The sequence below is a fragment of the Eptatretus burgeri genome, chromosome 12, assembly GCF_056783735.1.
Source record: "Eptatretus burgeri isolate ZD-2024b chromosome 12, Ebu_testis_v1, whole genome shotgun sequence".
NCBI classification, from domain to species: Eukaryota; Metazoa; Chordata; class Myxini; order Myxiniformes; family Myxinidae; genus Eptatretus; species Eptatretus burgeri.
In genome coordinates, this window is record NC_140972.1 from 24,181,836 (window position 1) to 24,203,636 (window position 21,801).

Genomic DNA, 21,801 nt, shown 5'->3' on the forward strand with positions numbered 1-21,801 from the left:
AATACATTAGAATTCTGTCAGTTTATGCAATTGAGGAGATCAAATAAAGGTTCCCCCAGCACTTCATTCAAACTCATTCAGCTCTATAGAAAAGGCAGAAGAATGGTCGAGAGTTGACCAGGCCACCGATGTAGATTTAGTCCTTTATTAGGCCAAACTTTAGGCGGTTAGTGCAAACTTGCCGCTCAATGTATGGCTTGGAAAAGCGACCTTTCAGCTGAGAGGAGCGCCTTTGATTCAAGTCTTTGTGGGTATTGTTGGGAAAACTTTGCTCGTGTTGACTCCGCGTTTCTGTGCCAGGAATGCACGTGGTGGGACATTTTCCTGGCGTGTGTGTGTGTGTGTGTGTGTGTGTGTGTGTGTGTGTGTGTGTGTGTGTGTGTGTGTGTGTGTGTGTGTGTGTGTGTGTGTGTGTGTGTGTGTGTGTGTGTGATGGGGGCATTTCAAATTATTCTAAGTGCGAGATACTCATAATAGTCCAAGATGCCAAAAAAAAACAATTCTCACAAAGTGTATAATTGAATAAACAATACATTTCGTTTTTTTATTTCTCAAAGTAATCATATATACCTGTGTGCCGTCTCTGAGATTGTTGTGAATATCTCATTCGTAGAACGCATTGAACATACCTTACGTACATCATTTAAAGTTTATATCAACTGGCAATGTATCATTAAATATTCTGCAGTAAACACAGGGTATAGACATAAAAAGGTTGTTTATCAACTCCTCTCGGTCAGGCTACGTACTGGCTGACCACTCTTCACATTTAAGAAGTTTTATGAAAGTACGACGTTCATCCATAATTCCCTGTACATGATGAATCATTTAATTGGAAAACGCATGTACACATCCACATACACCCATGCATTAATATACATGCGATTATATTACTATCACGGATGCTTGATGTTTAATCGACAGACGTATGCGATATTTTGTAAAGAAAGCAATGAATAACCGCCGGTAACGCCCGACAACAGACCGTCACCCCGTGCGGACCACCATGGTCGTTCACAGGTGTTCGCGCGGACGCGGAGACTGAAGGAACCACACGCAGAGCCTCCATCTCTGTTCCCCCACTCCTCCCACCTTCTTCCTTCAAATCCGACCCCTTACTTTTCCCCTCACATCCCCTTTACTCCGACATTCCCATATAAAATCCTGTGCCATTTATACCTCTGTATTGGTAGTTGGTGGAGAGGGCAACAAGGATACACCAAACATCCTTCTATCATTTCCAGACTCTGCTTGGTGTCCCTTCAAAGTGTGATGAGAATTTCGGACTTGCAGCATTGCGCAAAGTTCACTCTGTACTGAGTATTTACCTGCTCTCGTATAGGAATTCATTCCAATAGAATATACAGTACAGTGTACTTACTTCGAACATAGTTTTGTGTCAATCAATCAATACATTTGTACAGTATCTCGAAGCGACGGCAATCCATTGGAGAGCTGTTGGGAAAACATGAAGTCCAAAGACTACCAATACATGGGTCGTTGCGGGGTCAGCTCACAATCTCACCTCTATCTTGTGCTCTAATGGTCATGCTTCCCTGGGAGAATCCCAGGAAGGTTGAGCCGTAACAGATTGTGAGATAAGTCTCATCATGGTACCACATTGCACCACCAGCACCAGTCGCAGCCATTCGCCAGTTCTCTCCTAAATAAGCTTTGCAAGATCTTCGTGTGGACAATATGTCCAATATTGTAGATTGACATGTCCCCAGGCTGGTCTCACACTGCACACGATCATTTAGGGGTTCCTCCCCATCCACAAATGTTGTACTCTCCATTGAGGTGTTCAAGATAGCTAGTCACGTGACGATGTTCCTCGAATAAGAACAGATCAGGACATAGCCTATAATCTTCACGTGCTTTGATCTTGTCCGGTTTTGTCCCACAGGCAATGCGTGAACTTTCACGAGTCCGTTTCTTTGTTCTGATATTGTGCACGACTCGGACATGGAGAGAGAGAGGTTGTGGGATTGGGGGTGGTATATATAGAGTCGTGCCTTCGCTGTACGAGAATACAATTTTTTGCAACATTTTATGGGATAGAGTAGTTTTTGTTTTTTGAGATCAACATATTGAGAGGGTCCAACAACCTTCATCACGACTTATTGAATCTCTATATAAAGCTGGATATATTTACAGGTTAAACCTTGAAATATATATGTATGTATATATATATATATATATATATATATATATATATATATATATATATATATATATATATACTTGTATATTCTATTTGTTGTTTAAATATACAGAACTACCAACATTTGTACTTTTGAACGTGTTACCTACATTACTTGTTTTATGTGAAAACAAGCAAAGGCTTCATTGAAAGACTGTAATTTTTTTTTCATTTTTAAAAATAAACTTATTTATGTTTCAGGCGTACGTATTATATACACAGTTACTTGGGTTTTTATGGCAGCCTGATTAAAATATATTTTTATATGAGGCATTCAAAATGTTCTTGGCATGAGATGCTGCATCGTAACAGTACCAGAGACGCGCGTCATTTATATATATTTTTTCGATTTGCAATATTAATGATAATTTAAAATATATATTTATACATACAGTACTTATCATATGTTGATACAAAAACAATTTTTAACATCAGAAATTCTTGGACTATCCTGAGTATCTCGTTATGAGCACTTTTTGAACACCTCTCATTAAACTAAACTGTAACATACATGAGTAAACATGTATGATTGTAAACACATGATAACACAACATTGTATGTAAATACATGATTACACATGTATGATTACACATGTCTCATTCATGACATGTCTGATTACACGTGTCGTTACACAACATGTATGATTATGATTACACAACGCACGTCTGATTACACGTCATATGATTACACAAATATGATTTCACAAGATGTACGATTACACACAAGTCTGATTACACAGCATGTCTCATTACACAACATCTGATAACACAAGTGCAGCTTTAATCACTTGTAATATATATATATATATATATATATATATATATATATATATATATATATATATATATATATATATATATATATATATATATATATATATATAACTGCCATTGTTTATTTTCAAGTTAAATACTGCACAAAAAAGAACAACCATTGTGTTTAAGATGTTTATCAAAGGGATATTATCATCACTTAAAAGGAGGAAAACTTTCTTGCATCAGAGGTTTTCACAACAGCAGCTGCAATGACAAACCTTGCCATTAATGTCTGTGTATGAATTCACTAAATGACATACCAGCAAATAATTAATGGGTTTGTGTGGAGGCTGTCATAATGGTTTACAATCGTGGATTTTTATATTATTATTTATTTAATAACGCATGAATAATTCTGAAAAATATCTATATATATATATATATATATATATATATATATATATCTTTATATCTTGAGAAATCTCTCTATATCTCTATCTCCGCTCTGTTTATGAAGTTTATACCATGGAAAGGATGATAGTTATTTCATGAAATGCCGAGAAATCGAACATTCGTACATGTACTATACACCTTTTATTTCATGAACCCACGTGCCATACTCAATGCACATTCATTGTGTTCCCGGCCATAAAAAACATGTCTTTCTATTGTATGTTAAGTTAACAAGAAGACAAATACCCTTATGTACAATAACTTTTCATTCCGTGTTCTGCAGGATTTACAGATGCCCTTTGGTTGGGTGGTCTGTCTGAATGTGTTCCAAAACTACATGGTCATACCCTCGATTTACTGTTGACCTCAAAATGTGGTGCAGAATCACGAATGGGCCTAAACATAATAATACTATCCTCGAGAGTTGTTTTCTTCTTCTTGTGGAAGAGAACTCTTTGTACTTAGTGTTCGCCAATGCTTCTGCGTTACACATTTCATGTTCGTCGCCAGAGGGTGCTTTCGTTGCAAACACACCCCACTCTTGCCGGTTTAAAAAAAAATTCAACAAAACTCCTTTTTCTTAAAGGAATTTATGAAAAAAATCAATTTTTTTTATAAGTGAGTAAATCCAAGCAAGTTTCCAAAATGCTCCAAATTGCGGGAAATTAAGTGTAGGATAAAATAAAATCCAGTGGAAAGGGGGGGGGGGGATGCCCCCCTCCACATGGTATGCTTTTAGTGCATGGGCCAGGGTTGGACAACCCCACCCACCATAAAAATTTCAAAATACTAACATTTCTGAAAAAAAAATGAAAATCCTGGCCTTTGCTGCCTTGTGCGAACCTTTTTTCTTCACTCACATATAAATTATAACCTTAGTTTGTGCAAACTTCTGCGTTCGAGTATCATCATCACATATGAATCAGATTTGGGAAGCACCTGTGGTGCGATAAATAATTAAAAACGAGTGCATTGTATACTCGAGCCATGAATAGAATCCAAACTCAAACTGAGGATCTTATGGTATTCAAGCTGGCAAGCTTTATGTCGATGATGTATCCATCCCTGTCCAAGGTGCTTTGATGATATCGTACATATATACAGTGTCTATAGAAAGTGTACACCCCCTTTCAAAATTTTCACCTTTTGTTGCCTTATAGCCTGGAATTAAATTCCATTAAATCAGTCTTTTTCACCTTTATTTATACATCGTAACCCACAACTTCCAAGTGAAAAACAAATTCTACAAATTTCAGAAAATTAATTTAAAACAAAATTAAAATATCTGGGTTAGACATGTCTACCCCCCTGACTTAATAATTGGTGGAAGCACCTTTGACAGCAATTACAGCTGTGAATCTGTTGGGATAGATCTGTAACAACTTTGCACACCTTGAGTAGGGGATATTTGCCCATTCTTCTGTACAAAACTGTTCAAGCTCAGTCAAGTTGTGTGTGGAGCATTGATGGACCGCAATCCTCAAGCCATGCCACAGATTTTCAATTGGATTTAGGTTGAGGCTCTGACTGGGCCACTCAAGGACATTTATCTTTTTGTTCCTTAGCCACTCCAGTGTAGTTTGGCTTTGTGCTTCAGGTTGTTGTCATGGTGAAAGGTGAACTTCCTTCCCAATTTGAGCTTTCTTGCAGACGGCAGCAGGTTTTCCTCGAACATTTTGTTGTATTTTATCCATCCATTTTCCCTTCTATCTTGACAAGTGCCGTGGTCCCTGCTGATGAGAAGCATCCCCATAACATGATGCTGACGCTGCCATGCTTCACAGTAGGGATGGTGTTCTTTGGGTGATGTGCTGTGTTGGCTTTGCACCAAATATAACGTTTTGCATTTAGGTCAGAAAACTCAGTCTTAGTTTCGTTAGACGCCAAAACTTTTGGCACACGGCTTCAGAATCTCTGGAGTGTTTTTTTTTCATACCTCAAATGAGACTCAAAGTGAGCTTTTAAAAAAAAAAAAAGTAATCGCTTCCTTCTTACCACCCTAACATACAGGACAGACTAGTAGAGTGCTTGGGATATTGTTGTCACATGCACATAGTGTGACCAGTCTTTACCATAAAGGTATGTAGCTCTTTCAAAGTTGCTGTTGGCCTCTTGGTTGTCTCTCTGGTCAATCTCTTCCTTGCTTGGTCATCCAGTTTGGAGGGATGGACTGATATAGGCAGGGTCTTGGTGGGACCATACGCCTTCCACTTCCAATTCTTAACGATTGTCTTGACTGTGATCCAAGGGATGTGCAAGGCCCTTGAAATATTTTTATACCCATCCTCTGATTTTATACCCATCCACAATTTTATCCCGGAGGTCTTTTGAAAGCTCCTTGGTCCTCATGGTTGAGTTTTTGCTGTGAAATGCACTACCCAGCAGAGAAACCTACAGGAACAGCGGATTATATTCTGAAAGAATCGGAATCACTACAATTTAATACAGGTGGAGGCCAATTAACTTGGTGTGTAATTTTGAAGGTGATTGGTTGCACCTGAGCTAATTTACATTTGCTATTATCAGGGGGGTGGACACGTCCAACCAAGATATTTTAAATTTGCGTTTTAAATTAATTTTCTGAAATTTGTAGAATTTGTTCTTCACTTGGAAGTTGTGGGTTACGATGTGTAAATAAATGTGTAGAAAGTCTGATTTATTGTAATTTAATTCCAGGCTATAAGGCAACAGAAGGTGAAAATTTTGATAGGGGATGTACACTTCCTATTTTGTGTGTGTGTGTGTGTGTGTGTGTGTGTGTGTGTGTGTGTGTGTGTGTGTGTGTGTGTGTGTGTGTGTGTGTGTGTGTGTGTGTGTGTGCGCGTGCGCGTGTGTGTGAATTAAATAAGGACACGTCTGAGAAGCATATTTGGTTGCCCATCGCACTTTGGGTGAGAAATGCGTCTCCCCTTCATTGAACCCACGTGACGTCATCATGCACAAAGAACCTCCTTTCCAGGTTTGTTGTTCTATTTCGATAATTTGAATGTACATGTTATATTTATATTAATGTTGATAACGCAGAGTGTGGACAGGTATGTGCATGCATGCCATATTGCTTTACGTCCCTATATTTCTACTACCCTTAGACATTGGCTTTGTAATAACATCATCAACAAACATCGATCCATTCGACATGGAAAGTAGTAAGCAGAGCAAGTCAACTTGAATGACATGTTTGCGTGTTCACGTCTTCCTCGAGTCAGAAGCATCAGTATCAGCGTGCATTGTGGGTAAATCGAGTGCTCGCGTGCACGCAGGGCGTGTTGGTCCCAGGCCGCGACCCAATCACAACCGGCCAGAATTTCTTTCCGAGTCAAGTAGTCGGGGTTAAGCTCGGGACAGGGCGAATCCTTTTAATAACGTATCCTCTTATGGGCCGCGTAAGCGTCGAACAGCAGGGAACGGGCCCCACGGCGATCAGGGGGGGAAAAGTTTGCACGGTGGGAATTGTTTGTTGTTCCACGGTGCCGGTAAAACGCGCCCTGACAGCGACCCGACGGAGGCGATTTAAGGAAAAGTGGAATTCTGTTTAACGCAGTGTTGAACTCCGAAAGGGAAACATTTTTCCTCCAAAACGGCATGTCATTTACAAAATTCCTTCGCTTTATTGCTTCCAAAGCAGATTTTAAATGCCGTCGTAAAGGGTAACTAAGATTTGTAAGGCTGATCTCGGCGGCTAATGAGAAGTGGGCGCGCGGTTCATGCGGCACGCTGTTTTTGCCCTTACAGGTGAGAAACGAATTTTACTCCACAATTAGTGTGGTCCCCGGCAAAGGGCAGGCCTGAGGATGCGCAGCAATTAAAGGGAAAGCGCGCGAATCGGAGCCGCCACGGCCCAGCGCCTCGTGATCCGAGCAGCGCCAGTTACCGAGGCACGTTCACACCACGATAACTAATTAAGAAGAAAGGCAAACAGCTCGCCAAAGGGGCCCCTTCCCTCCTCTTGATATACTCGCGCAGAAACGCGTGCGCTGACCCAAACACCTGCCGACGCACCTGCCCGTAAATAAGCGATGCGCGCGCGCCTTGCGGTGAAGGTGGCGCGCGCATTGAAGTCGAGGCCTTTATTGCGGAGCAAGAACGGCGCGCGCGCGCAGAACTCCTTGGCTAGATGTACGTAAGTCAATATGGGAGCTTTTCACAAGTCGAGCATGAGATTTTCAGCACGTCCTTAGACCGAACGATTAGAATGCCAGCATGGCTGCCTTTCCCGGAGCAGAAAAGGGTTCGAGCACAAATCTGATGTCGAGTTTGCATCGTCGGTTTTCCATCAGCCTTGAATATCCGCAGGTACATGCACCTTGGGTTACGGAGTAATAAACAAGGATGTAACAGTAAAGCACTAAAAGGGCACTCAGTAGAGCGCATACCTCCGCCACGTAATGCCTGATCCATGAGAACATATCGGGTCCATTACATTTTTGAAACGTCATGCTACACTCAACTCTATCGTTTTTGGCCCCTATATCTCTCAATGGTGAAGAATCACTTTAAAAATTAAATAATTATCGTATCCAGATCCGGATTCGGATCTTCACCAAAATCGAATCAATTCGTCCTTGTCACACACACCCAACCCGTCCACCAAGTTTCGTTCGAATCCGTTCACAACTTTTTGAGATATCCTGTACACAAACAGGCAAACAAACAAACAAAGGGGTGAACACATAACGTCCTTCACTTTCGGTGGTGGAGGTAACAACAGCAACAACAACAACAACAACAAAAAAGCACAAACAATTGGTGATGCTTGAGCTTTTTGTTCGATTAATCGGTTTCCATGGCTCGGAGGATTGTCCGTTGCTGTGAATACGATGAGATTTAAACACTTGCACTTTATACCGGTAAAGTTCAGGGAAAAGTTATCGGGAAAGAAACAAGAAAAAGTTAATTTATTTATTTAAGATATCTGATCCTATTAAAGTGATATATATATATATATATATATATATATATATATATATATATATATATATATATATATATATATATATATATATATATATATGTATATATGGCAGCTTTGGGGTCAATAGCTTTGTAAGCATGGCTTGTTAAGATGTTGGTGCGATTTGTTCGAAAGCAAGTACAATGTTTGTTCGATGGTGCTACGTCATTCACGTCCGTGACAAATTACCACCACCACCAACACCAGCACCACCTTCCACCACGTTCCTTATCAGATGGTCCCAGACGTGACACCGCAGGATCTGCCGCCAGCCCGGGGCTCCAACGTTCACACTCCTACAAATTCCCCCTGTGCCCTCTGACCCTTGCAATTTGATGTTCACGAACTGACTTGGGGGAATTTCAAAAAGTCTTTCGACTGAGATGTGCAAAGGAATCTGCAAACTGGTTTAATGCAACGTGAGCCGAGGGTCGTCGACCGATAATAAAAGGGATGAAAACTTGTTGTCTGGGTTATGATGGATTTCACTAACTAGTTCACATGAACCAACACGGGACTGCACTTCACTGCACGTATTTCTACCAAGGTTAAGATAGATATGTTTACTTATCGACTTGGTACCTCCGGACTGTCTGTGCAGGGAAGACGTGAAAGTGGGAACGAGGGTTGGGTTGGGGGGGTGGTGGTGTAGTTGGGGAGAAATCGGGTGGGGTAAGGGATAAAACCGACTGCGTCGTGGTAAGACCAGCAGGCCATTGCAGCTTTGCACCTGCAACCGCACAGCTGGGTGGGCCGTCAATAGTGCAGAGGGAAGAGGCGAAGATTGGACGAGCTGGATTTTCTTTCGTTCCATTGTACTCGCTGTCCCTTTGAAGTGGAAGTTGTCGCAGAGTAAAAGGAGCGGCGAGTGTCGGCGAAGAGGGGGAGACGGCGGTGCGAGCGGCTGCCTAGTAAGCTCGTTTATTCACCGGGCTAATCTGGGTGCGAGGCCCGTAATTTGCTCATGTAACACTTTAATTGTCTCCATTTCAGGCAGCAAAGACTCATTTGCATCCGTTAATTGTACACGGCTTTGAACAAATAATTGGAATGCGTGGCTTTCTCTGGTGGAGTTAAACAATTAAAGTGCTTGTCGCGATGGGAAGGGGGGGGGGGTGATGGGGACGCGTGGGGAGGGGTAGCATGCCTGCGCATTTCACCACCAGCGGGCAGATGGAGAGCTACTCCGAACGGGCCTGGTTCCCCTAATTGGCTCCACGTGAGGTCCCGGACTCGCCTCCTCCGCACCATTTACCAACACTGGAAAATAACGTTATTTATCTGCGCGAGAGAGCGAGAGAGAGCTCGCGCTCGTTCCCCGTACGACGGATCGCGCGCGCGCGCGCATTTGTCTGCTCGATGTACGAGCAGACGTGGGTCATGTTTACACAGCGTGTTATACACAGATGCCATGCCGTACGGCGCGAGATGGAGAGGTCACCGTTCCGATGGAGAGCGATCGCTCCTTCCGCGAGCCACAAGTCCTGGCGGACCCACGCGTGGGGTGACCCCTCGAGGCCATACCCGAGCCGTGATGAATGCGGCGGCAACGCCCTCAATGATCAGAGTTTGAACGAAGCGATCATTTTGCCGCCAGAAGTGTTGACGATCGTTTCCGGTGTGCGGTCACGACGCCGATTCGAGTCGAGTGTTAACGTCGCAGCACCGAGAGGCTGCGAGCGAGGATATTGCGAAGAGGATAATGAGTGTGAAATACCAGCTTGCTAAACACTCGGGACCAGGCACAGGCACAGCGATGGTGGACCCTGTACGTGAGAGTTAACGGGCCATGAATGTTATCATTTTATCATCTGTGGATCAGAAAAATGGTCCTAATCAACAAGACGGTCGATTTATGGATTACGAATTGTAAAAAAAAACAAAAAACAATATGTATTTAACCAGGCGTGATCACCATGTCTGTGGCCGAGCCCACCAGAGAAATCGAATAAGGGGATTTGTTCAGTTTCAAGGTTAAAATTGCTATTGAGGAACTACAATTGTATGAAAGGAGAACCATATGCAACAAGGAGAATCCATCCATCCATTTGGACCATACTCTGTGCACAGCGTTGGTGCTGCCGAAGCAGTCTCCTTGGCCACTGGACACAATCCTGGACGGCTCTCCACTCCGAAACAGTATACCAGCAAGCTGGCACTCATTTTGCCGACCTCGGAAGGATGACAGACAGAGTCAACCCGACCTTGTATTAATTCAACAGCCGAGTGGGATTTGAACTCAGGATCCTAGGATCCCAAGCTCACCACCCTCACCATTAAGCCAACACCAGGCATGCAAGGTGAATGGCACTCGGTATAGCCTCCGCCAGGCTGAACAGTTTGCGTTTTGAATCCCATAATAAGGCGGATCTGGATCCGGATCTGAACCAATATGGAATCAATTTGTCCTCGTCATACACCCAACCTATCCACCCAGTTTCGTCCGAATCCGTCTATAACCTTTTGAGATATCTTGCTCACAGACAGACAGACAGATAGATAGACAAACATCAGTGAAAACATAACCTCCATTCACCTTTGGTGGTGGAGGTAACAACTTCACCTTTTGCCTGATCACGGACTTGTAGGGTGTTTCAAAAAGATTGATACAACTTTGACTTCCTGCCATTTCTTTGTTTTTAACCTGTACCGTTTTCCTTTTCAGGGTTTTGTGGTGTTATCATGGTATTTGTTCCCTTGGATTTCTCGCTCCGTAGCTCAACTATGCCGTTGACAGTGAAGCAGAAGACAAAAGTGGTGGCTCTGTAGTATGAGACTAAATCATATGTGGACACCCACCGGAGGTTCTGCTAAGAATATGGCCTCAGAACACGTGATGGACCCACAAATTGTGCCATTCAACACATTGTGAAACATTTTGAGCATAAGGGTACAAGTGCACAATCAGAGCAGGGGCAACAGTGGCAGGCAAGCATCAGTAACCAAGAGCCAAGCCAACATCGACGCCGTGCAGGATTCTGCAGTGGACAGTCCCAAGAACTCCCACCACCGGCACTCCCAGGAACTAGGCATCAAACCAACATCAGTGTGACGTATCCTCACCAAGGAACTGAAGCTTTTCTCAAACGTCATCTCTATTAGGCATAAACTGAGTCAAGATGACATGAGAAGGAGACTTGATATGTGTAATTGGCTCACTGACAGGATGGAGTGGTACCCAAACTGGATCAGCCTGATCTGGTTCAGTGATGAAGCCCATTTCCACTTGAACGGTGCCATCAACAACCACAACAACATTTTCTGGGGGGCAGAACCACCTGAGGAGATCACTGAGAGGTACCTCAATGGGCCTAAGGTCACATGCTTCTGTGCCTTCAATGCCAGATGGAGAATGCTAGGGCCTTACTGGTTTGAGAATGACAAAAGCAGGATGGTGACTATCAACAGTGAGCGCTAACAGGCTGTGCTCCAGAAGTTCCATAATGATCAAGCCCAAAAGGTCACCCCAAACCAGCTCAGCATGACCTGGTTTTTGCAGGATGGTGTACGCCCACATACAGCTGGTGACACCATCACTTTCCTGTGGTAGCCCTTCAGAAACTATGCCAACCGCCCTGCTACACTGGGTGGTCTGAACAGGAGGTGTCAGACTACTTCCAGGCAGTGCCACATGAGACCTACAGGAAAGTTGGACAGAACTTTGGAGTCAGGATCAATGCCTGTCTGAACCGTGAATGGGCACACATCGAGAACGTCAATTACAAGGATTTTGTGTAAATGCAAATTTCAGACCTTGGGCTCTCACGAACTCCAGCAGTGACTTCCTGCAATAGCAATCATTGATAGAAAATACCATGTCATAACCTTTCAAGAAATGTTTGGTTCACGTTCCTGAGGTTTCTGTTTCTTTGTAAATAAACATTTAAAGTTGCATCACTCTTTTTGAAACACCCTGTACTCGATAACTTTCGTCTCCCCCTAACCACGAGCAAAGACAAATGATTGTCACAACTTTATTTTTTGATTTGTGGTTGTTGCTTAAAATTCCAGAAAAGGATGATTAATTTTGAAGGGGTTCATATCGTTATTCTTGTTATCTGCAGCATCATCATCATCATCATCATCATCATATTATTATTATTATTGCCTGTTTTCCTGGTTGCTGGTGCGTTTACAATCACAATCATAAACTGAATCAATCATAATATAATGTGCGTAAGCCTGGAACTTCTAACACACTTTTCTCCGAACATATTCTGTTCATACTTCCGAAATCTTCACATTATGTGTTCCATGTATTTACGCAGGTGAGAGCGGATTTTAAAAATCGAATATAGATAGAATTTTCAAAGGGAATCGATGACGTCACAATCAGCAGCGTTCGGCGGCAAACCGACGGGCCGGGTCCCAGACGACGTGCTTTACTTAACTAAGTCCATGAGTTCAGGACGTTTGTTAAACTCAGCATTTACTACTTTTATCCTGCCATGTTGTTAATCTATTGATGGAGGTAATATTGAAACGATGAATATGTCAAATCGTTCGTGTTACTCATCCGGCATGATGTGTCAAGGACAACAATCTAAAGCGACCGGTCTCAAACGCCACCATGGGCACCCAGACACGCCACCAATATGAACTTAGCTGTTGAATGTGGCGCAAAACATCCAAAGAAACTACCGTGACCGAGTATTGTGATCCGTCCTGTCCCCCATACCCGTTGTAGACGGGTATCTGCTAGTAGTTGTAATTGATGCACGCACATATTGAAAATGGACAGCCCACGTTTTCCCCAGTGAATGACCCTTGCAATGCACATCACATGAATCACAATGTCCTCCTAACTTTGCAGTAAGGGGTGGGGTGATTTGGTGGAGATGACACAAAACGTTCTGCACGTCAAAGAAAGGGATGTGCAAGTAGCCGGGTTGACCCTCGGATGGTGCGTCAGGCAAAATATATATATATATATATATATATATATATATATATATATATATATATATATATATATATATATATACTGTATATATCCTGATACACACAAAGACACACAAATAAAGGGAGGGGGGAGAGAGAAAGAGAGATAGCTGTTAAAAAGCTGTTAATAAATAAATAAAGAAGCCACGCTTGTTTGGACAGCACTAAACCTCGATGGAAAAACCTGCGCTGAACACATCAACATGGAATAAATCACATTATTCGCAGCTTTTTGACCACCAGCGATGGCTTTTAGGACAGGTCCAAGTCCGAGCCCGGTGTGGGCAACTGCATTATTTAGGATGTAGAAATGAGCTGCTGCCAGGCCTTGTTAGAAAAAGGTGCGATATAGTGTTGTGTGGAATCGCTTACTCATTCCACACCACAGTCACTCAGTCCTGCCAAGAGGCCTGCACCTGAACCACCACCACAAAAAATGCTCCAAACACAGGTTTGTTCTTCCTCTTCTTTTTATTCCAAAGTCCTGTTCTGAGATATTTCCTGACCTCACGGCGATCTTGCGCTCACCGCTCCATGCCTCTCGCCAACTCACGGCAATTAAAGTTCCATAGTCCCCTTTTTTTCATGCAGAGCAATAGATTTTTTATCCGAGTGATCAACTCGAGCCACTTACGCCTTTAGTGCAAGCTTGCTGATAAGTACATTTTTAATGAGAGAGGCGAGGGGCTCGGGGAGGCTGTGATCATGCAAATGAAGCGCTCATTCGCTCCCTGATTGCTGCCACCCGCCTGCAGCGGACGCTTCCAGCCGCCCTGGGTGAAGGTGCATGCAATATAAATCGCGCCAAGCGACGCCGCCGACCCGGGTCGGGCCAGACTCTGATCAGAGACCGCGCTGCATGGACCTTCCTCGCAATCCCGCACGCATGCCTGCCCTTTCAAAACACAAGGCTTAACTTCCCGACGTATGTGTTTTAGAAATTGGAAAAAAAAACAAAAAAACGAAACGTTAAAGCCTGTATCTCACTGGGCTGCGACAGCTCGCGACAAAATGCGAATGGGATTCTCCAAAATGTCTAGAAATGTTCGCGGTGGTTCTCAATTTCCTCGTGTGAGTCACAGGACGTCGCTCTGGTGTCGCTGGAATTTTGAACATGTTCAAAAAATTCGTGCGACATAGTTTATCTCAAAATAGTCACAGAGTCGTCGCGGTTGTCTCGAACCAGTCTCGAACCCTTCTCAATTTAGTTTCCGTGAGTCAGAAGTTGCGACAAATGTGACATGCAATTTAATGTAGATAGATTCACAATACGTAGTTCAATCCAGATATGACTAAAAAATAAAAATAAAAAATAATTCATAGTCCATATTGTAAAACCAGCATTGTCTGTCCTCTTTCTCTCCTGTCCTGAGTAATGGCCTTCAATGCAAACTTTTCACTTTCCCATCATTCCTTTCACCTTCCCATCATTCATAAATCACGTCACACATATTTTTACATAAATTAGGTCACACACAAAATATGGTTTGCACCCACAAGCCCCCTATCAAGGCAGATGAACAATTCGGTCACACACAATGTTTGTGGGTGCAACGTTGACAAGTAACAGAACACTTTGAACAATCATACTTGGTCAGCATTCTCCTGTAATCCCACCATCCTGTTTTGCCAGGGCACAGCTCCCACACCGTTGTAGTACTCAGTCAGGTACTCTCTTACTCGTTTCCCAACTGACAATATGATTGCTGGAAGGGAGAGGCCATATATATATGTATATATATATATGTATATATGTATATATATATATATATATATATATGTATATATATATATATATGTATATATGTATATATATATATATATATATATATATATATATATATATATATATATATATATATATATATATATATATATATATATATATATATATATATATATATGGTCCCGATTTCTCAATTGTCACGCACAGTTGTCGTGTGACCGTCGTGCGACAGTTGCATGTGCCAAAAAAATCTCAGTTTTGTCACCTGAACGTCGTGCGACATGTATGCGAACTCCAGGCGAAGTTCATCCCAAATTTCGCCGAGAGTTCATGGGACATTCGTGCGATATTCGTGAGACATACGCAAATGTGTTTTAGTATAAATTCAGTGTGATTCCAAGTGAAAATATCCCACTGATATCCAATATCTCACTGATTCCAATATCCCACTGATAGGATCTGCATCCGGACCTTAACCAACATCTAATTGGCTTGTTCTTGTCACCTACCCAACTCACCCTCCAAGTTTTGTCATAATATATCCACAATCGTTTGACCTATCATGCTATATATCATACTTGCAGGGGTACCTAGCATTGCCCAGTGCTGTTTTAATCTAGTTGGCATTTTTTTTTTAACTTTTAAAAATCAAAAAAAAAATTCTATTTTTTTGTCGGGACCGAAAACACTTCCCTCCACACACTAAAGAATGGGGTTGGGGATCATTTAATATTACCTTTCACAAAGCTACAAAGGCTGAGACACTGTAAAGCTAACTTTTTTTTAAAAAAAATCTAAAAACGCTTTTTGCGTTAAACACTCCCCGGCATCACTTATGAACATCTAAAACTTTGACGAAGATACATTTAGCCATCTCTGAGAAAAATGGCAACACAAAGACACACAATCAAACAAACATCTCTGATATTATATATTTGTCCCCATCTCTTAATGGGGAAGAATCACCTTTAAAAAAATTTGTATCCAAATGTTTACCAAAATCGAATTAATTCATCCTTGTTAAACACCCAATCTGTCCACCAAATTTTATCTGAATCCATCCATAACTTTTTGAGATATCCTGCTGGTGTTGGCTTAGCAGTTAAGATGGCTGGCTTGGGACTGAAGGGTCCTGAGTTCAAGCCCCTGTTGGCTGTTGAATTAACACCAGGTGGGGTTTTGGTTGTCTCAGCCTGTCTTCCTTCCAAGGTCAGTGAAATGAGTACCAGACCAATGTACTGGGGTAATACCATTCAGGGTAATCTGTGCTGGAGTGGAAACCTGTCCAGGGCTGTACTCCTTGCCAATTAAACTGCCTCAGTTGCCCGATGTGCCTTTATTTCACAAAAGGAATGGTATTATTATTAAATCGTTTTTGGCCCTATTTCTCAATAGTGACGAATCACTTAAAAATTCTCGTATCCAGATCCAGATCCGGATCTTCACAAACATGGAATCATTTCGTTCTTGCCACACACCCAAACTGTCCACCAAATTCCATCTGAATCTGTCCATAAGCTTTTGAGATATCCTGCTCAAAGACAAATGCACAAACAAACAGACAGGGGTAAAAACATATAACCTCCATCCAACTTCGATGGTGGAGGTAACAAGGTGCGAACTGATCTCCTTAACTGCAGACCGATCAGCTTACTTCCAATCATCAGCAAGGTTGTGGAAATCATCATCGCAGTTGAGGTCGAATCCTTCCCTTTTTAAATGGCCTCATGTCAGATCATTAACTCGGATTTAGACCTGAACACTCTACCCTGGACGTGCTGCTGCTGCTCTCCCAACAATGAATAGAAACCCTCAATCTCAGACATGAGATCAGGGCTGTGTCTCCAGATATACCTCATGCATTCAATACAGGCTGGCATGACACTTTGCTCTCCAAACTCTTTGCCTATGGCTTCCAGGGCCAACTCCACACGTGGCTTCCTGACTTCCAATACTCTCGTAGCCAATGTGTGGTTCTCAATGGGATCCTCTCATCTCCGCTCATCTCCTCTCCCTGTTAAAGCTGGAGTGCCTGCCCCAACCCCAAAGCAGTGTTCGGCCCCTGTCCTATTCCTAATCTTCATCAACGATCTCTCTGATTCTCTGGAAAAATCCTCTTTATCTCTTTGCTGATGACTCAACCCTCTACCATAGCATCCCTCATCCTTCAGATAGGCAAGCAGCAGTCTCTTCCTTCTCTTCAGACCTTAATAAAACTACGAGCTGGTCCGACACTTATAATATGTCTTTCGATCCTGAGAAATGTCACACTCTCACTCTGTCTCTCCAGAAAGACCAGCTCATGAACCCTCCCATCTACTTCCTTCACAATCCTGTTGAAGAAGTTCAACCTCTCAATATTTTGGGTCTTGCCATCAGCCATGATCTTCCTTGGGAAAACTACAAATCTAGGTTGGCCTCCAAAACCAGCTGCCAACTGGGCATCCTCCATCGTGCAAAGGCTATTCTTAGCACATCTGCACTTTTATTGACTTTCAAGGCCTTCATCCGTAGCTTGATGGAGGACTGCCCTCTCCTCTATGCTTGCATCCCTGCCTCACATCTTGCTCAACTTCATGCCATGGAAACCAAGGTTTTCAAAATCATTGGTATCTCCCGTGATGAAGCAGAGTCACTTTCACACTCCAGACAGGTGGGTGGTCTCTCTGTATTTTTATGACCTCCATACTGGTCTTGTACCCTCTGTCAGAACCACCACCCCCGCTCCTCCCTCAGGTTTCTGCAGGGCACACAAAGGCTGCCAGTAACCCCTTCCCAGTGAAACTCCCAAAATCCAGACGCACTGCTCACCGACACCCATTCATTCCTTTATTTATCCTCCAGGTCTTTTTTTTTCATTCCTCCAGGTCTTCAAGACAGCTGTTTACCACCATCTTAGATTTGTGACTGCTGGCTGCATCATTTTTTGGAAGCGTGGCTGTGCCGCTGATGCAGCGCCCCTGTTACCCGAAGATGGTACTCATTTTGCCGACCTCAGAAAAATGACAGGCTCAGTCAACCCACCTGGTGTTATTTAACGGTGCGACATGGGTTAGAACTGAAGACCCTAAGATCTTAAGCCAGCCACCTTAACCAATAAGCCAACACCAGGCTTTGAGCTCCCCTGCTAGCCACGGTATCGCTGTAAAAAGTTTTACAATATCTATTATCATTAATTGGAATAAACGAACACTTAAAGTGGAATCCAAGCCTGGTGTTGGGTTAGCAGCTGGGGTAGCTGGCTTAGGATCCTGGGCTCCTGAGTTCAAGCGCTGTAGGCTGCTGAATCAACACCAGGTGGGGTTGACTCAGCTTGTCACTCTCCGAAGGTCAACAAAATGAGTACCAGTGTACTGGTGGAGGAGCACAGCATCAGTGGCACAGCCACACTTCTAAGAAATGATAGCCACCTGGCAGCCAAGCTGCCATACATAAAAACAGAACAGATTGGAATCCTAAAAAAACAAAAAATTCTATTTCAAATTTTCTTTTCGTTCCTGTGCTTATGCACCACTCATTTCGTTCCCACTGCTCTGGATTAATAAGTTGTTGGTATTTTTGATGAGACACTGTACATGCATCTTGCTTCTGCAGATTTCAAGAGGAGTCTTAAGTAAAGAACAGTCCGTTACTCGACAAACCCTCCATTCTTTCCTTGGCAATAGCAATCGAAAGGGGGAACTGGGGTGGAAATTGGGATACACTTTCTGACAGCTATTCTGGCCTATTGATGTAAAGTGCTGATGTGTTGGCACTTAATACAGATGGCCAAGACCAGAGGAGGTCCCAAAGCTCCCCAGTTTCCCCCAACAGATTGTGACGCAACAAAGGGATGAAAATAGAAGAATTGGGAATAGTCCATTGTGTGTAGCTTAACATGTTTTGTGTTTAGACAGAGGGCCTTATACATGAGGGGTAGGGCAGACTAATTGCCACCCAATTCCTCCACTCTAAGTGGTGTTGTAACCATGACTCGTTTGACGATGAAAAAAATAAAATCCCACGGAGCGAGGCGTAAGGCCGAGCAATCCAGCATTCATATATTAAAGCGCAGCATTTTCGCAAAGTATGCATTCTGTAAGTATAAAAACATTTCGGAGAGACTCTTTTTGTGTGCCTAATTAGAGCAGCGAGTCGCGTGTTGATTTAAATGATAAAAAAAAAAAATACATGTGGCTTCGGCCTATACATCACGAGCGTATCCATGACTGACGTCGTGTTGATGTACTTTCAATTTATTGTAGTTTATATCTGAAAGACACGAAATTAACTTTTATTGAATCAAGTGTGCATATATACTTACATTATAGACAGGAAATACGAGCTCAAAACCAGCATGCCATGCTGATTGTGTCTTTAGTCTAAATCCTCAGTCTCATCCTGTCGTTTTGGCCTTTCAATGATGAAAGGCCAACTGTCCACCAAGGTGAGCCAAAAGAAACATACACACATTTACGTGTGTGTGTGTGTGTCCTCCATAATTCCAAAACCATGAAACCTATCAACCTGAAACTTTGCATGCATACAAAGGGAACTCCAAAGGAGTGCACGAGTGAAAATTGGGTGTTTGGGTTAATTAATACACCCCTTTCATAGGTGTCAGGTCAGGTTCGATCTGTGACCTGCTACAGGTACCATGTAAACCTGTACTAACCTGTTCCATGGTCGGGTTGTCGGCGACTAAACCGTCTCCCCCACCAGGTTTTCTGGTGAGGAGGGTGTTTGGATATGGACACCCAACAGGATTAAAAACAAAACCTGTCAAAGGGCGGAGGAGCTCCTTGTGAGCCAACGGCCATCCATATCTAGTGCCCAACTGTGTCTGCGGACGTCCTCCTGCAGTTGGGTCACTTCTTATTAGGAGGTTGGTGGCAGGATTTGCACTCCGGCCACCATAAAACCCTTCATTCCGCAAAACGCAAAAAAATCTGAAAACCCACTCCGTGGGAGTACCTCCTGTGCAGCTTCCCTTCGCAGGGCAGCTCACCGGATGACGGGATTGGGGCAAAGCCTTCGGGACCCCCAATCTTTGATAGGAGGGAAACCACGGGGTAACATCCCTGGGTCAGATTGCGGTAGAGTGTGTAGGAGTGGTGCTGAGGTGTCGTCCACCAGACGGCGGTCTCCTTGGGTTAACCTGAGGCGGTCCCTTCGGGTGGGTGCCTGGAATGTCCTATCCCTAAGAGAGGATGATCACCTGTCTCTGTTATCATCTGAGCTCAAGCGTTTGGACATCGGGATTGCAGCTCTCTCTGAAGTTCGGAGACCGGATTGCGGCGAGATAATGGTGGGTGGTTACACCTACTATTGGTCTGGTCGCTCTGATGGTTACCATACCCAAGGAGTTGCTGTAGCTGTGTCCAATAAGCTGACCCCAATGATAATTGAGGTAACACCGGTCAACGAGCGTATTATGAGATTAAGGATTCGTCACTCCTTAGGTGTCATTTCCCTGGTCTCTGTTTATGCTCCGACTGAGGCTAGTGATCTCACCGTGAAGGATGCATTCTACGCCACACCCAGTCTGTGGTTGATCAGTGCCCCAGACGAGATACACTTCTAGTCTTGGGGGATTTCAATGCATCGACTGGAACTGATAGGGACGGTTATGAGGTGTGTGTTGGTCCCCATGGGTCAGGAACTATGAACCAGAATGGCACTAAGTTCCTTGACTTTGCAAGAAGTCATGGACTTAGGGTGGCTGGTTCATGGTTTCAGCACCCACAAGCTCATCGCTGGACTTGGTATTCCAACGCTGGCGGTGTGGCAAAGGAGATTGACCATGTCCTCATTGACGGTCGTTGGAGGATGATCCAGAACTGCAGGGTCTACCGGAGTGCTCATTCCTCAATACTGACCACAGGCTTGTTGTAGCAACTCTAAAGCTGCACCTTAAATCCTGAAGAATGGTACCATCCCAGCCGAGGCTGGATGTTGCCAAGCTCAGGGATGAGAGAGTAGCTGAGGAGTTTGCGAACAGGCTGAGTGGACACTTGGGGGGTCTGGGTGCTTTGGGGGGTCCTGAAGAGTTGTGGAGCGCCTTCAAGACCACCGTCCTTGATGTTGCCGGTGGATGCCTTGGAGCTCACCGCAGGGCAAAGAAGAATTTTGTCTCTCAAGGGACACTGGATACCATTGACCAGAGTCGCAGGGCCAGGCTGAATGGCAGAGCTGAGCTGTTCAGGGAGCTGAGGCGTAAAACTGTCATTGCACTGAGGGTGGACAAGGAGGCCTATGTGCGAGGAATCTGTGAGGGGGTAGAGCATCACCTGTGGCAGGTGATTCTCGTCCTGCTTACAGGGGAATTCGCGCATTACGTTCATCCAAGCCCATCCCTCGGAGCACTACAGTTCGAGCAGAGAGTGGTAGGCTCTTGACAGAGGAGTCTGAAGTGAAGGCCCACTGGGCCGGTTACTTTGAGCGGTTGTACCAGGCTGATCCCCCAACTGTCGAGTTGGACGTCAAGGGTGTTACAATCCCTGTTGCTGACCCTCGAATCAACTGTGGTCCACCTACGCTTGTGGAAACACGGGCTGCGGTGAACCAGTTGAAACGGGGCAAAGCTCCAGCGATCTGTGGCATCCATGCCGAACTACTCAAGGCTGGTGGAAATGCTGCACTCGTGTCGTTGCATGCAGTTTTGTGCTCTGCCTGGAACACAGGCATCATCCCAACTGACTGGAAGAGGGGCCTTGTTGTCCCTCTCTGGAAAGGGAAGGGTGATCGCCAAGACTGCAACAACTACCGAGGGGTGACGCTGCTCTCAGTGCCG

The 21,801-nt window shown here is 43.8% G+C and overlaps 1 protein-coding gene across 2 annotated transcripts in view; it reads right to left on the reverse strand.

The window, feature by feature from the left end:
- The window catches only part of LOC147015259 (guanine nucleotide-binding protein subunit alpha-11), a 664,748-nt gene that overhangs the window by 285,142 nt on the left and 357,805 nt on the right, over window positions 1-21,801 (reverse strand). The gene's annotated exons all lie outside the window — the stretch shown is intronic.